The sequence below is a fragment of the Telmatherina bonti genome, assembly GCF_933228915.1.
Source record: "Telmatherina bonti genome assembly, chromosome: 6".
Classification (NCBI taxonomy): Eukaryota; Metazoa; Chordata; class Actinopteri; order Atheriniformes; family Telmatherinidae; genus Telmatherina; species Telmatherina bonti.
In genome coordinates this window covers 17165000-17181505 of record NC_136624.1, presented here as the reverse complement: position 1 = coordinate 17181505, position 16506 = coordinate 17165000, and positions in this window count along the sequence as shown.

Genomic DNA, 16506 nt, shown 5'->3' with positions numbered 1-16506 from the left:
ATGTAAAGAAGTTATAAGACTTTTTTTTTAAAAAAGCATAGTTTCAGGAAAACATGAACATCTACACCTTTGGCATCATGCATGTCCTCTGAGTGATACTTGCTTTTGTGTTCAGCATTTTTCTCCCCTACAAAAAGACAGCTTTTTAGCTACAAGATTGGAAAAACTGTTGCATTTGCAATTTACCCAAGCATGAGTTTGGTTCTGCAAAAACTAAGTCTGATTACATTTGAAGCAATTTCCTGCTTTCTAAGTAAGGCAAGAAATGAAACCCCTTTTGCCACAGTGATATATTTTAAGAGGAACAACAGTTGACAAAAATACAGCTGTGTAGCCAATTTTTCTTGTTAATCCTGAAAACTAGATATGTTCAGTAATACCAGTTATTTTCTGAATATAAATTGTTGCTGCATTAGATACCTAAACGTGCATTTTAGACTAACTTCTCTAAAACATACTCAGCAAAAACGATGGAATCATAACTCTGGATGTTCATTAGTTGCTTTAACTGTTCCTCATAAAGTTGGAATAATCTTATTATCAGAAACATTCATCTTCTTTATTTCTATTTAGAGACAGGTAACCTTTGACCAGGTGCAATAACAAGCAATTAAGAAGATATACACTTGATTATCAAAAATAAATAGCATTTTCAAAATCATTTCATGAGGTATACATTTTTGTCACCTTTCTGGGCGACCATGCATCTTTGCATCTTGCATCTGCCCTGAGAATATAGTTAGAATTGTAGTTTGAATTTAGTTTTCCTGCTAAACAAGACATTGTTTTAAACACTTAAATTCAAATATTTTCTCTCATGTTCATAAAAATATAAAACATTTTTGTAATGTTTTTACATATATTATGCAATGATTTAAAATGTTTATTCTTAGTGTTTTGCTGATGCAGACTGTGTTGTGGTGTGGGTTTAAGACCATTAGCTACAGCAATGTTTTTGCTGTCTTATTGTGGCTGCAGTTATTATTTGTGTTATTTTTTATGTTTTCTTAGTTTGCCTTCTTAGTGCTCCCGATGATCGTCTGCTTGTTTCCTTACACGGGGCATTAAGTTGCAGCTTGTTTTTTTTTTTTTTTCAGTTGGAGTTCAGTCTTTCTGCTGACATGAGGCTGTGAAAGGCAAAGCAAAAAAAAAGCTCTAACATGCCACGGAAAATCTATTTTTTGCGATTTGGTTTAGTGTATAAATGTCCTTTTAGTGTCATCCAACAATGCTGAATTATTTTATGAACATTTCGTTCAGCCACCACCCACTGAACCCCAAAATTCCTGTGATGTTGTCAGATTTTCAGTTCTCTCTGAATGAAAGTGTTTGCTAAAGTGGAATAATAATGGTGAGAGATCAGTCAGCTGATCATGGCTACAGAAATGCAGGCTGACTCACATCCTGTTACAGAGTGAGTTCAAGTTTGTTTTACATGCATTTTTTCAGATACTATCCATAGTCTATTACAGTACATACCAAATGCTCACACACCTATCACCTCTTTGCATTTTGTTATGTTTTCCTTTTTCCCTTTTCCACCCGGCTGTTTCCTTTCTCACTCAATGAATCAAGCTGCTTTGGTTAGCGAGCAGAGGAACATGATCCTACAGATGTGGATGTACTAAATGACGGGGTTTTGATCATGAATTGCCAAGTCATGCAAGATTTCTACTGATTCACTGCTTGAAAAAAAACTTGGAAAAGAGTTTAAATATTGCGTTTTATAAGCAATTATTAATTATAACTGTCAGGGTTTGCAGAGGTGTGGACCAAAATGCAGGATGAAGAGGCATGAGGCAGGTGGAATGTAAGACTTTTAGTCAAACTGAATCAAACAGAGAACAAACAAGAGGACTGGACAGAGGAACATGACCGACAAAGGAAACAGGAAATCAAGGAGTATAAGTACACTGAGCGACTACTGGTAATAAGGAACAAGTGAAGTAAATGAGGAAATCAAACCAGTTGAGCTAATGAACAGGTAGCAAAACAGGAAACAGTACACAAAGTAGCTAAATGGGAAAAATTTCAAAATAAAACAGGAAACAAGAACTAAGGACAGCACAAAAACCCAACACCATGACAATAACTGCATACATTAAACCCTTAACCATCAGGGCTCTGCACCCAGGCCGTTTTTATGTATTTTTTTATATAAAATCTTGTAAATCTGATAGACTTTTTTATATTTCTGTACGACTGCACATGATGGACTGCCAGGTCATGCACCTGCCGAGCCGTCAGTAGTGACGAAATACAGTATCAGTGCAATGCAATAGTATCAGTCAAGGTATCAGTGCTTTTCTGATAAAATAATCTCCCATCTCTAAGGATGAGCCTGATCATCCAGCAGAGGAAACTCCTTTTGGACACTTGTATCAACAAGCTCACCTGTCAGTCACTATGCTCAACTGGTGACCCTAGGTGAGGGTAGGAATGTAGATCGACCTGTAAATTGAGAGACTGGCCCTTGATCTCAGCTCCCCCTTCACAATGACGGACCAATTCAGAGTCCACAGAATCTGTCTGTCAATATCACACTACATCCTTCCCTCACTCATGAACAAGACCCTGAAATATTTGAACTCCTCCACTTGTGGCAGGACTTCATTCCCGACCTGAAGAGGACACTCCACCCAATACAGGCTGAGGACCACGGTCTTGGTTTTGGAGATGCTGATTCCCATCCCAACCGCTTCACTCTCACTCACAACATCAACAGCAAAAAGCAGAGACCCAGTCCTGAGCCCATCGAATCAGATCCCCTCAACACCTCAGATGACCTAGAAATTCTCTCTATGAATTAAACAACAGACTTATGTATTAAATTTTCACTTATGACAATGGATGCAGTATGGGCTGAAGCAAAAAAAAAACTGAGCAGGTCCGTCCCGGCTCTGCATACACAGCTGAAAAATAATGCATGCAATGGATAGCATGACCTTTCCCCTGCATCCCAGTTGAATTGCATTGACCTTGTTCAGTACACGTCTGTTAATGAGTCTGCAACAGTATGCAGGAAAACATCTTATGTTGCTCCTTTTGGCACAGGATTGACAGGATTTTCTGTAAAACATGGGTCAACAATGATTTACTCCCCATGTTCTGCCAACTGAAAGTTCTTGTTTTTCAGCAGTCTTATCTGAGAAAATTATTACCCCACAAGCATGCAATGCCTTAATTTTACTGTATGTCCCAAACATCTTGTTTTTGTGCTCAGCTCTTATCTAGCTTTTAGTTTTTAACTTCTCCATTTATCTGTTCAATCATAAACAGGTTTCAGTGAAACATCTTATCACCTGTTTTCCTGACTATGATCTGGGTTTTTTTTAACCTCCCTCAGGTACAATAAGGCTCATGTATGACTATGAATAAGAATGGTGCTATTTGTAGATGTCAGTTGTCATGAGGGTACATTTAAGGCTTTCATTTTTGCAATCTCTACAAAATCTAAGAATAAACCACTGAAGAGAAGCAAAGTCAAGGGTGATGGGCTCATCTTGCAGATTATCATGTACAGATTTTGAGTTTTGAGTTGATTTGAGGCGAGGACGAGCTCTGACAGATACTTTAGGACAATAAATTATGAGGCTGGAATAGAGAAAAGCATGGATTATCTTCTGTTAATCAGCTGTTAAAACAAAAGATCTAATGATCTGGTAAAGCAAGTCTGAACTACATTGCAGTCAAAGGTTTGGAAAGGTTTTCCCATTGGATTCAATAGGAATCTAGTGGGAAATGTGCCCATTCTTTTAACTAGTCCTATATGTTTGACCTGAGCATCAAAACTGAGATTAAAATAAAATATTATGCAGTTTATTAGACATTATCAGAAAGATTCTTAATATTAGAAACAATGGCACTGGAGCAAAGACAATAATTTCTTCTTCTTCTTCAGAACAATTAAAAGACTTTTTGAATAATTACTTTAAAACACAGCTGGTCCACTCTGAGCATGTTGTTCTTTATGGACATGAAAACACTCAGCTGAGCCCAATAAACTAATGTGACCACATAAAGTATATCTGCAAACTGAGAGATTGTGTCATGCTGAGGTGGTTGTATTTCACAGTGAACATGAATGAACAGGAGCAGACAGATTTTACTGGGGAAGGGAAAATGTGCTGATATCTGCACTGAACAGTTTATCAGCAAACTGATAACAGGTTAAAGTGGCGCTCTGTCCTTTTGGTTGTCCATGAAACAGTGAATGAATACAATTGCCAATAAAAAGGACTGCAGACTTTGCAGATGTTTTTTTTTTTTTTTTACATACTTGCTGAGTTATCTTTGCATGATTTCGCCTCATTACTTTTCATAAACTGCTTTCTTTAGGAACAGGTGTTCTGGTAATGCATCACCATTAAACTTAAAACCAGCTGAACATTTTTGCAACTAGGGTCTACATGTTGGCAACTGAATGCAGGTGGGATTTTTAATGCATTTCCAGACAAGTTTTTGAGAGATTTTTCTAAAAAGTCTTAAACGTCATCTCCTCTGTGATTCCAGAGAAATCATGAAAACCAGAATTGATCCATGATTAATCAACTTGGCATAGAAATGTTCCATATTTTGTATAGTGATCCATCTAGTAGCTGTTAAGATATTTCTACAGTTTTGGCTTAGTTTGTACAGTATCTATCTGTATTATCTATGTCTACTTTCTCTTCACTCCCTCCTTTCCTCTCATATTCACTCCCTTCCTTGTTGTGCTGTCAGGTCCAGCATCTATGTATAATTTAACAAAAATAACAATGATAAAAATGAGGATAAAAAAAATTGTAATAATGTTGGATTGCTGTTGCCTTATGTCCACAAAGCAAATATATTTTATGTTTGGCTCAATGGGGCTACAGTCATTCTGATTGCACTGATGCTGGTAAGATAAGATGTCAGAAAATAAATCTTATGAAATGACAAAAATAAAATTTTACTCTTATGGTGGCCTTGGCAGCGTATTGGTTAGCTTGGAATATCTATCCAGAAATGTGTCTATTTCAGGTAAAACTGACCAAGTCTTCATTAAACCAGACAAAGAAAAGATTGTCCTTTTCAAATAACCATGTCTTTATCCTAAAAGTGTTTTTATGCCAACATTTTAACCAATAAAGGTCCAAACAATAAAAAAGAAAAAAAAAAAAAGGTTAGATGATTCTTCTTTTTTTGTGTATATATAAGATCTTTATTTGTCCCTTTAACAAAAGGTATAATACAAACATACTGATTATTTTAGGGATATTTGCAATTTATTACCATGTGATATGTCAAAATTTTTATAGTGTAGCCTTCTGTTTTCTGGTGTCCATAAAATGGGCAGAATTCAACAATCAGACTGTGTTTCACAGGATTTTGAGCAAAGTTTGTATCATAAAGGGATGTCAAATGTCTCAGAAACTGTATTATCATATATGTCACTCTGCTGGGCTTATATGGGTTAAACCGGTTTGAGTGCATTAAGCTAGTCAGAAGGTAAGAGCAACAAAAAGCAAGAATTAATAGAACAACATTCTGATCATTTCACAGTCTAAAGTTGAAAGAAGAACCAAATGCAGGACCAAGTAGAAACATGCAAAACAAAACAAAAGAAATGTACAGGTGAACCCATGAAGTTCTTGCAACTAGCTCCTCCACTCTAGTTCCAGCTTCTTTAAGTTGACTCAGTCATGGATCCATGAATGACTTTCCTCCATTGCTGCATGAGATCATTTGGACACCATCAACAGACTATCTCTTAACTTTTGTTGTTGTTTTTTCTTTTTTTTTTTCTTTTTTTATCTGGGATCTAAAGAAATTGCCAACATAGGTGGTCAAGTGAACCATCCTCAGATGTTCAATACAGTCTTCTAAATCTTTGATTTTGCTTCAAGAGCATTAATCTGAAGCTAAAATGTCCATTTGTAAGCTGTGGTGCCTCTGCTGGACATAAAGTGCTCCAAGTTGAGAGAAAGGTTGAGACTCAAAAGGTTTTATACAGGTATACTAAGACACAGCAACTCCAGCAAAACCAGGGACTCTTTGGAAAGATTGATAATAAAAATGCTCAAAAAAGGAGATTCCCAGATTTACAGACCTGAAAAAAAAAAGAATCAGATTGTTCCACATGGAACAGGGATCTGAGCCAGAGAGATTAGCTTGAAAAGCACAAGTTGTTCAATGAAAGTAGGACGAGCGTCGACATCAAAGGTGAAAGCTTATCAGTCTTCTGTGTGAATGGTCTTGTGCAATGAACTAACACAGTAACATCATTGCAGGGCTGGTCTTACACTGAACCTCTGTTAGACGTCAGCAGTGACGTTGTCGTTGGCCTGACATGAGATTGGGCAAAGCTCAGAGGGAATTCCAGGTGATGCTGTCGAACATCCTGATGCTGTCTGAACATCAGCAGGTTTAAGGTCTAATTTGACTGCTGAAAGCATCAAAATAACCCTTTCCTCCATTGCTTTACAGTAAATAAAAATTGACCATTTTTTGCCCATAACTTTTGGTTTTTAGTCATTGTTGGGAAGTGTCATCTATCCATTTTTTATGCTTATCTGGGATGGAGTCGCTGGGGCATCTGCCTATGGAGGGAAGTCTAGACTTTCCTCTCCCCAGCCACAATTTACCAGCATGTCCAAGAGTATCCAGAGGCATTCCTAAGTCACCTGAGAGACATAGTTCATCCTGTGTGTTCTCCTCCCAGGGAGACATGCTCAGAATACCTCACCAGCATCCTAACCAGATGCCCAAGTCACATCATGTGACTGTAAGCCCCTCCCAGATGACCAAGCTTCCTCTAAGGGAGAGACCGGCCCCTCCAATTGGTTGAGTTCCCGAGTGGGGTTTTAGAACAAAAATCATAAAGATATAATTGATATTTAGAAATTTAAAGGTTCAAGTGCTAACAATCAGCTGGTCAAGTCTCTTGAATGTGTAACTCATAAGAGACCCAAATATGGCCTTGAAATGAATAAAAACAAATCAGTACACAAAGTTAGACTACAGTATAATAATGCATTTGTTTAAGTTTAATGTGAATTTTTTTCTTTGTGTTTTCTTCCAATTTTCTGATTGGGCTTTTATTCTGCTACCTTCATCACAACAGTTTTCCTGCACTGCGAGACTGCCCTCATTCTTCGTTCTTCCATCATGCTGGTTGAATAAGCTTCTTCCTCGCAGCTTTATGAGCCAATCAGCCTGATTTCCAGTCTTCAAATGTCTTTCCTGTTCTGCTATTTTCCATCCAGCCTGCACCTCTTCTCCATCTGTGACTATATGTGTGACTATATTTGTGTCCGCCAACAGAACTTTTTAAATAATTCATGTATCATGATTGGAAGTTGGCTCCATAACTGGAGTGAAAAGGAAAAAATTAAACAACAAATGTCCAAAGACATCTAAAAGTCTAGGGAACTATTACTCAAATTATTTTAAAATAAAAAAGAATTAAAAATCATATTAAATGAAAATTTAAAGTAATGTAGCCCATATGTCCATAAAATCAAGAAACACCTGACAGAAATAAACTTTGGCCGAACAATGAATGAAGGAAATCAGATAATGTGTCTATAAAATCCTTTGATCAATTCCTGATCTTTAGAATGAGTTTCAGTAATAAACCTACATGTTTTTCATTGTCACATTCACTGTCCCATCATTTCTTTTTAACACATTAGTAGGCCATACAACCCCTTTTTATTTCATCTTCCCTGTCAATTACAGCTGAATGGTGTTTGTTCAGTGGGCAGACTATCAAGTGTGTGGCAATATCATGACGGTTGAGTGGATGCCTGGCAGTCTGAGGTGAGAGCTGACGTAAAAATCTGGCAAGAAGAGCAAAGACTGGAATCCGGTTGAAATTTGTAGAGTCAGCCGAATCTGCCCAGTAATTGGCTCAGGTCTATCTGGCTGGGAATCATCTGCTCTGTTATCAGGCAGCTGCCAGAAAAAAAAACACTGAGTAAAGAGCCAGCTGGTGTGCAGAAGTTGTGCCATGCAGGTAACACATTACATGCAATACCAAAGAAGTCTTGACTGAATTCACAGAACTACAGCCTCATCCCAGATACAGATAGATGATTTGCTAGAATAGTCCTTCTAAGTCAGATATCAAAATGTTAAACTTTGAAGAATTTATCTGAAAGATTTCAGGTTAAGTGAAACTCATCTGTTATATTGTCAAGTTAAGACTCAAACCATCTGTGACAAGTCCAAATCATTTATACTGGGTTATATAAGGAGTAAGAGGTCGCAGTCATTTATTTAAAGTGGAAACTCAAACTCTCAGGCATCACATCAAGACTCAAGTCACTGAAGATAAAGCTCAGTCATTTATCAGATTGTAGATGTTCTATCGAGAAAATTCAGCATACAGTCAGATAAAATCTGCCACATTGGGTCCCTCAGTAAAAAGCCAAAGTCAAGATTAAAGTCACCGACGCATTGCAGACTGATGACAATCCAGACTATAGCAAAGACATTTGTCTACAGCTGAAAAGTTAAATCTACTGAGAAGTGTAAAAACTTGCAGCTCATTGAACTGATCCTGCTCCACAGACCTCCATGTAGAAATATTATTGTAGAAATAAACAAATCCATGCATTTTGACAGATGGCATTATCCTGAGTTACCAAGATGGTTTTAAATGACCACTTCTGCAGATTCTAAACCTAAACCAGCTCATTTCAGTAAAGACCAAATCAGTATAACAATCTAATAAGACCACTTGCTTTTATCACTGCCTTTTTTTTTTTTTTTTTAGTAGCACCTCCGGCTACAATTTAAAAAGAATGTTTGTTGTGTCTTCTTCAATAATCCATAAAAAACATGAAGCTTCATACTTTAACTAAACTACATTTAGAAATGTTATTGGCTTTATCATTCAGGATCAGACTAAATACCTACATGAGGATGTTTAATTAAAATCCCAACAAGCACCCAAATAGGTATCATGTAAACCTTTTGGATTTGTCTTGTAGTATGTAATCAATAGTTTGCTATCAACCCCTGGAATTCTGTAAAAAGTGTTTTTTCATTCATTTTGCCAGAAAACAAAACCTTGTGGTGCAGCTTTATCTCCTCATCTGATAACATCACTTTCTGCTTCACAGGAAATGTTGACAGTGTCATGTCAGCGACACAAATATGACGCTTCCATCAGAATAAAACACTCTTCAACAAATGTAAAACAAAAAGAATGCTGCAAAGTGTTTGGCTGCAGTGGGTTTTGCCTGAGTCCTTTTCTTTTCAGGTTATTTTGGATTTTGATCAACTGAACTCTCAGTGAGACGAACCGCTAAACATCCATTTTACATCCTTCCTATCGGGTGAGCTCTTTCTATCCAGTAAAAGTCAGTCCCATGTTAACCTTTAGCTTTTTTTTTTTCTTGCTCTGTCCATTTCTGTCTTTCTTTTCCTCACTTCCTTCAATAATGCTCTCTTGCATTTATTCTCTGAATCAGCTGCTGTGCACATTCAAAGTGTGTTGATATCCAGTTGCAAGCGTGCAATGCAGCGTTTAAAACAAAGCTTTGTCATGCAGCATCTCAGAAGGAAAGGTTGTACAAAGTGGTATTTCCTAGGGGTGTTGGAAAATCCTGTTACACGTTTTGGGCTGCAACATTGTGTATTAATTTATTTTAGGTAATAATTTACATGCCGACAATAATGGTACTTTTAAGAGTAGGAAAGGACACGCATTTCCCTGAAAGTGACCCATGACGCTTGTCTGGCTGCGATGAGAATGACCCCTGGCATATCTGCAGATGTCTGTTATCTGCTGGTGTGTTTGCATGTGTTCAGACCACACAGCGATAATCCAGCTCAGGATTCAACCTTCATTTTCACTGATCACTAAGAGATATATCTTTGGTATCTTCATGTGTTCTCTTATTGGTTTTTCTGTTATCTTTATTTCTCCATAATGCAATATATTTGACTACTTTCCATCATTGAGATTACATGCATGCAGTTGTGGTTTTGTTTTATGACATAAACCAGGAAGTGACCTGCCATTTGGCTGCGATTGAAAATTACTGCAGAGATTTAGATGTATCTTTAGATTTGATTAGAATAAAAAGTGTATGAAATACAGAACATGGAATTGACGTGTATCATATTATTATTTATATCAAAAGATGAAAGAGTTCAGACAACATTCAGGGTATTTGAAGTTCCATCATCCAGCACTGTATTGAAAACTTATGCAGCGAGCAGTGAGGGTTCTGATAGGAACGAGCGGGACAGACCACATTTCTCCAGTTTTAGAGCTTTTCCACTGGCTCTCTGTTGAATCTAAGATAGAATTTAAATTCTTCTCCTCACACAAAGTTCTTCATAACCAAGCGCCATTGTATCAAACATCTCAATAGCTCCATATAGTCCAAACAGAGCACTTTGTTACTTGTGGTTCCTAAAGTCTCCAAGAACACGACAAGCGGAAGAGCCTTCGGCGATCAGGTTCCTCTCTACTGGAACCAGTTCCCAGTCTGGCTTCAGGAGGCAAACACACCTTATATGTTCAAGATTAATACCTTCCTTACTGATAAATCTCATAGTTAGGGGTGGTCTAGCCATTCCTTATGCTGCCATATGGATGAGACTGCTGAGGGACGTCCCATGATGGAGCTCTTCCTTTTCATCTCTCATGTATAAACAGTACTGGCATCATTAACACATTTCTCCTCCTTCTGCATGTCTTCCTGGATAAAAAGTGTAAGTGCACTTTGGTTTCTCTTTCCTGTCCTCTCCACTCCAACCAGTCGAGGCAGACGACTGCCCTTCCTACATCCCTCGACTTCTCTGTTGGCCTTTCTTTCCCCTAATGAGGAATTGAATAGTTTTATGTCACGGGGGGGACAAGGGAGTTCCTCAATCTGTTGGTTCTGCACTGTGGAAGGAGAAGCGTGTTGCTGAACACTGTGCAGAGGGTAAAAAAACAAAAAAAAAACAACCCTTTATCAGAGTAGTCAAATCTTTATGCAAAGTGTTAATAAACTAGTGTAAAATACAGTGTTGTAGTAAAACCATGGAATGAATAATATTTAGCAAAATACGTCATTTAATATTTACTTGGGTAGAAGCAGAATGGCTCCTCTGATGAGAAAAACTACAAAAAAATAAACTTTTAAATAAAATTTTAAAGAGAGAGAGAGTAAGGACAAAATGCCAATATGTTTACCTTTTGTTGCAGGCTTTAATATTAGAATAGCATGAAAATATAGTAGTTTTTGGTTATCATGAGAAAAAATTTGTTTCTTTATTTCATCATTTTGATATGTTCATTGTTTGCTTTATATTTGATTCTTTTAATATTTTTATCTTTTAACCTTTACTAAATACCTTAAGTATTTTCTTCACATTTCTAACATTCTGACTAATTCTAATAACAGTCATGTCTGCAGTGACCTTTTGCTGATAACAAAACATGCGGAAAATACTGCCCACATTTTTTAAAATCATCAATTAAGTTGATGATGAGGCATGTAGATAGCATTTTGGTGTGGTGGGTGAAATTAGAGATATTTACCGTGCTGACTCATTTTAATATTGAATTGCAAATAAAGCAAAAGACCTGTTTTAAATTTATGCAGAATGTATGACTATGCATTTCTATAACGTGATTTTTACTTTACAATAACCTCATTAAATATTTCAGCTTTGTTTTTTTGTTTTTTTTTAAACTTTGTGAATAAATGTAGCATGACTAACAGCCGTGACTTTTTATACACGTAAAAAAAAACATTACAAAAAAGCACCAAAGTTTGACCTGTTGAGCTTACATTTTTACAAAGATCACAGTTCCAGCTCTCTCCAAATATCTGCTGAGGTTTAGAAGAGACCAGTAAAGCCTTTAATTGCTTTTAAATGTTTTTCTTTTTTCTGCACAAAGTTGCAGGCACTCTCACAAGGCTCTACTCTCCCAGGGCCTCAGTAAAAGTCCTATCCACTTCAGAACAAGTGACAGTGCGCCACCTGCTGGTTAACTCTTATATTTAAAAAAAAAAAAAAAAGTATATTTTTGTTGATTAACTGCAGTTTGCTAAAACACTGTTTTGGTATTATTAATGAAGTTTAGTCTTTAAAACTGATCAGTTTGAAAGATTTGACATTTACTGCAAAACCCTTAACAAAAATAACAACAATAAAAATAAATAAATAAATAAATAATAAAAATAATAACGACCAGAAGAGATGGTAGAATATTTATAAAACCTTTTATTTTTTTTTCAATCAAAGGCTAACTGAAATGTGTCTGATTCATACCGAGTTCTGTGACAACGATAAAGCATTGCCTTGTTTTTGTAACAGAGAAGAAAACAGCAACAATCCCAGCAACACGAATATAAATCGAAATGAACTGTCTCAATTCACAAAGAAGTAGTTCTTACTGTTGAGGATAAACTGGACCTCTATATAAGTGTGTGAGCCATGCTGTGACAGATGACAGACTGGAGTTAAACCCTGAATTTTTTAGCATTGTCTTCATGTTTCTCTGTTTGTTTTCAAAGCAAGTTATGAGTCTGATGCTAAATTCAGATGGGAGGAACTCCAAAGGTTTTTCTGTAATATTAAATGAGGGTTTCTATATTTGATCTCACATATGGTCCTGTTTGGGTGTAAAGACTCGCTCTAAAATCCGATGACAGTATTTTGTCAGTCTTTTTTCCAACACAGGACCAGCTGTGAGCTGGAAACCCCAGCAGAACAAACCCATCTATTGTACAAAGTCCCACATTTTTACATGCTTGCAGGATTAAGCTTAACAACAGGTGGAAGTCTTCTACAACAGTCACAAGCACCAGGGTGTTGTAAGATACAGAGGTTTATTTAAATATGCACACGTAACATACTGCAACAAAAAGAGAGTGTTATCACACTTTTTTTTCTTCGACATTGTCAGATGAGAGGCGCCATGCAGCGCTGATTCAAGGAGCAGAGCGAGTAGAAGAGAACAGAAACACTAAAAATGCTTCTTTAAAAAAAAAAAAAAAACACACTTTTTTTTTCTCCTTTTTACACCTGACTTTTCTCCAGTTTACAGACATGAATGATAAACATGTACTTCCATATCAAGTTCTTCAGGTTTCTATTTTTTTTCCTCATTTTAAAGAAGTCTGAACTGGAGAAAAACACTGTAAATTGTTAACATGGTTTCCCAAAACTTAAGAACCTTTTTTCTGGATGGAAATGACTTGATGTTGCAGAGAAAATAGAAAAAGTCTGGAATGAAAACAAAAACACATTGTACGTTTAAATGATGCAGACAGTAGCAGCTCCAGAGGCTCTTTTTTTCCATTAAGTTTGCTCAGAAGGGCTTTTCTCTTTTAATCAAAGCTGCTTAACTTTCATATTCAGTGCTGACCAAGGTCATGCATCAAAAGGCAGCCATATGGAGTGTAATGTGAAGGTTTCTGTTCTTGCTAGACATCAGAAAGGCACACATGTAGACCCTGGAAACCAATGATTTGCAAACAAAACTGGGTCACATCTACAAAGACGTATGTAAGCGAAGCAGAAACAAACTGAAACAAAGAGAATGACTGTAACAGTTTAGATGTTTTTGGGGTGATTTTTATGGAAAAAAAAAAAAAAAGAAGAAAATAAAAGCTGGGAGATCTCCTCTGACTGCTGCACACTAACATGAAAACCTTCAACTGGAAAGGGCACTTAAACACAGAAGTCCATGTTGTAGATTTCTACGTCCTCCCCTGCGATCCCCGTGTGTTTCTGTAGGTAGTTTCACACTCTCAAAGTTTACAAATGAAAAACAAAAAAAAAAAAAGAAAAAGAAAAGTAACAGTTTTTGTGTGAAGGGACGATTGAAGTGTATTTTTTTTTAATCAACTCAAGTGAATAAACAACAACAATAACAATAATAAAAAAAAAACTCTTACTCTTACACTACGTTAAAATATGACTAATATTATCAAAAAGGCAAATAGTAGGTGTATTGCAACGATCTTTGCGGCATCACTATCAAAAACATCTATCTTCATCAATCTCATCACCATCATCCAAACATCCTCATCATCATCATCATCTGAGACAGCGCAGCCGGGGTTGATTGACAGCCCAAACCAGCCGCTCACATTTAGCCCGTCTCAGCGCCGGCAGGCACACTTGTACGACATAGCAACAATATCAAACAACGAACATTTCCACGGAGACCGAAAGACGAGCAGCCAATGGCGCCGAAGGCCGGCTTGAGAAGGAGCTCTGTAATTGGTCAGCAGGCATCTCTAGGAAACAAGAAGAGCGTGTTCAGACAGGAGGACGAGGAGAGGAAGGGAGGCCAGGTGTGCGAGATAAATGTTCTTACTATAACTTGTGTGGTCTGCCACAAGAAGAAAAAAATACACTGAATGAATGAAACTGTGTGTGCGTGTGTGTGTGTGTGTGTGCGCAGAGGGTCTGGTTCTTAGGTTAGTTTGTTTAGTCTGCAGTGTGTGTGGATGTGTGTGTTTAGTTTTTGTCTAGACAGCTGGAGGTCTTTCCCAGGCCATTCTAGTGTACATTTACAACACACACACACACACACACACACACACACACACACACACACACACACACACACACACACACACACACACACACACACACACACACACACACACAGAGTGTGTACAAGCACTAGCAGTGAGAGCAGACAGTGGTAAACACCTGTTTCCTCCTCACATGTCAGTGATTTCTTTCGTCATTTAGCCTCTAAATGAGCTTCACTCTTCCTCCTCCTGTCTTTCTTTTGAAATGGTCAGCCAGCGTAGCTTTCTGAAATGAGAAGTTGGTCCTTTTCCTTTCTTGTGTGTTACACTGCGAGTACGTCAAACTATCGTCCCTAACAGATGTTTTCTAAAGTTACCCACTACAAACCCTCCGATGCAGGAACCTTGAACCAATTTTTAATAAGAGCGTCTGATCCAAAAGCAAATGATCAGAGTGGAAAAATGGGGGAAAGGGCAATAAATTAGCTTCACTTGCATTGGGACCAGGCTAATGAAGGGTGATTCATACTTTGATTGATCTAATAGTTCCTTCAGCTGCTTTGGGGTCAACAGATTCATTTTTTTTTCAACATCATGATTCCTACTTTTTTAAGTGCTTCTCATTAACGACAATGCAGCACAAAGGAGAGAGCTAATAGGAGGGTGAAGTCATTATGGATGACTTCCTGATTGATTTATTTTTCTCTTTTCATAAATCACAAATCAAACTTTGGACTTTCAGGTTTAGAGCCTCTAAACAATTAGAATAAGTATGCTGCAAAACAATCTGCTTTATCACTAGAAATGACCATAAATCAAAGAAACGCAACAAACTCAATTGAAGTTTTTGACAATGGCTAGTATTCTGTAAGTATAGTTACCATCTTTAACAAGGCAACGCTGAGGTGCAGGTATGTGATCGCTGCAGTTCAGCCTAAGCCTAAGCCATGAAGCCAACTTCATCACACTTAGCAGAGTGTGATGAAGTCAGATGTTTTTTTTCTCGCTGCAAACTGTTTGGATTGGACAGCAGTCCAAAGCTTGTGGTCACAGGGCAACAGACTTTATCTTTTCTTGTTTTATTTCTTAAACAAATCTTTGAGAATTTAGAAAATACCTTTAAAACACAGGAAGATGTTTTTCCATGAACATTTGGGAATTCTAAAGATTGCCGATGGTTATACTCTTGGCCCTGTGTTTTAAAAAGTGAGAGGTGTTTGTCAGAACTTTCAAGCTTGTGATTTACAGAAGATGAAAGAGAAAAAAAAGAAAAAAAAAGACTCGCAATATTGGATTATACAATGTATTTTTTTTTGGCCTCAGGCTCTCCCCTTAGGCGGCAAAGTGAAGTCAGCTTCAGGAGTTTTGGCTGCGGTTTGGTTCGGTCCCAGAGAAGGAGCGCTGAGCTGCATCTGATGGAATGGGCTAAATCTGTGCTATTTTACACTTTCAGAGAGATGACACAGGACATGCTGCTATTAACACTCGTGTCACTTGTCAACACTTCAGTGTGTCTAGTTTCAACAACCTGTCTTGTGCTGCGGTCAACACACAAAGAGCTTTGTTCCAAAACCTAAATGCACACACACAAAAAAGTGGTTCAAACTATGAAGAAATGTCTAAAGTTGACGTTAAATATCGAGCTGGATTTCAAATAACTCTGACTAATCAAATTTCCATTCATATTTTATTTTTTTGACCAGAAACATGTCTAAAGCTTTGGTGCATGACTCCCTGCATCTTTTAAAAGTGAAGCTTTAAACACTGAAGTTGAAATGTTGTACAGTAGTTCTGGAGTTTCGTGATGTGGCGGTGAGCTGTCGCTGGCTGACCGGAGGATTGTTGTCTCTTGTCTGGTCCGATAAAGTGCTCAGAGATGCCCGCAAGAGAGGGAAACTTACCAAAGTGAACTGCATGTGCTGTAAAGACAGACACGATGCAACTTTAAAGGAAAATGGAGACATGTGATGACAAAATGTCTGTCTGATGCAGTGATGTGTGGCCACAGCGGTGCACAGTCAGCGTTATCAAACGTTTAAGG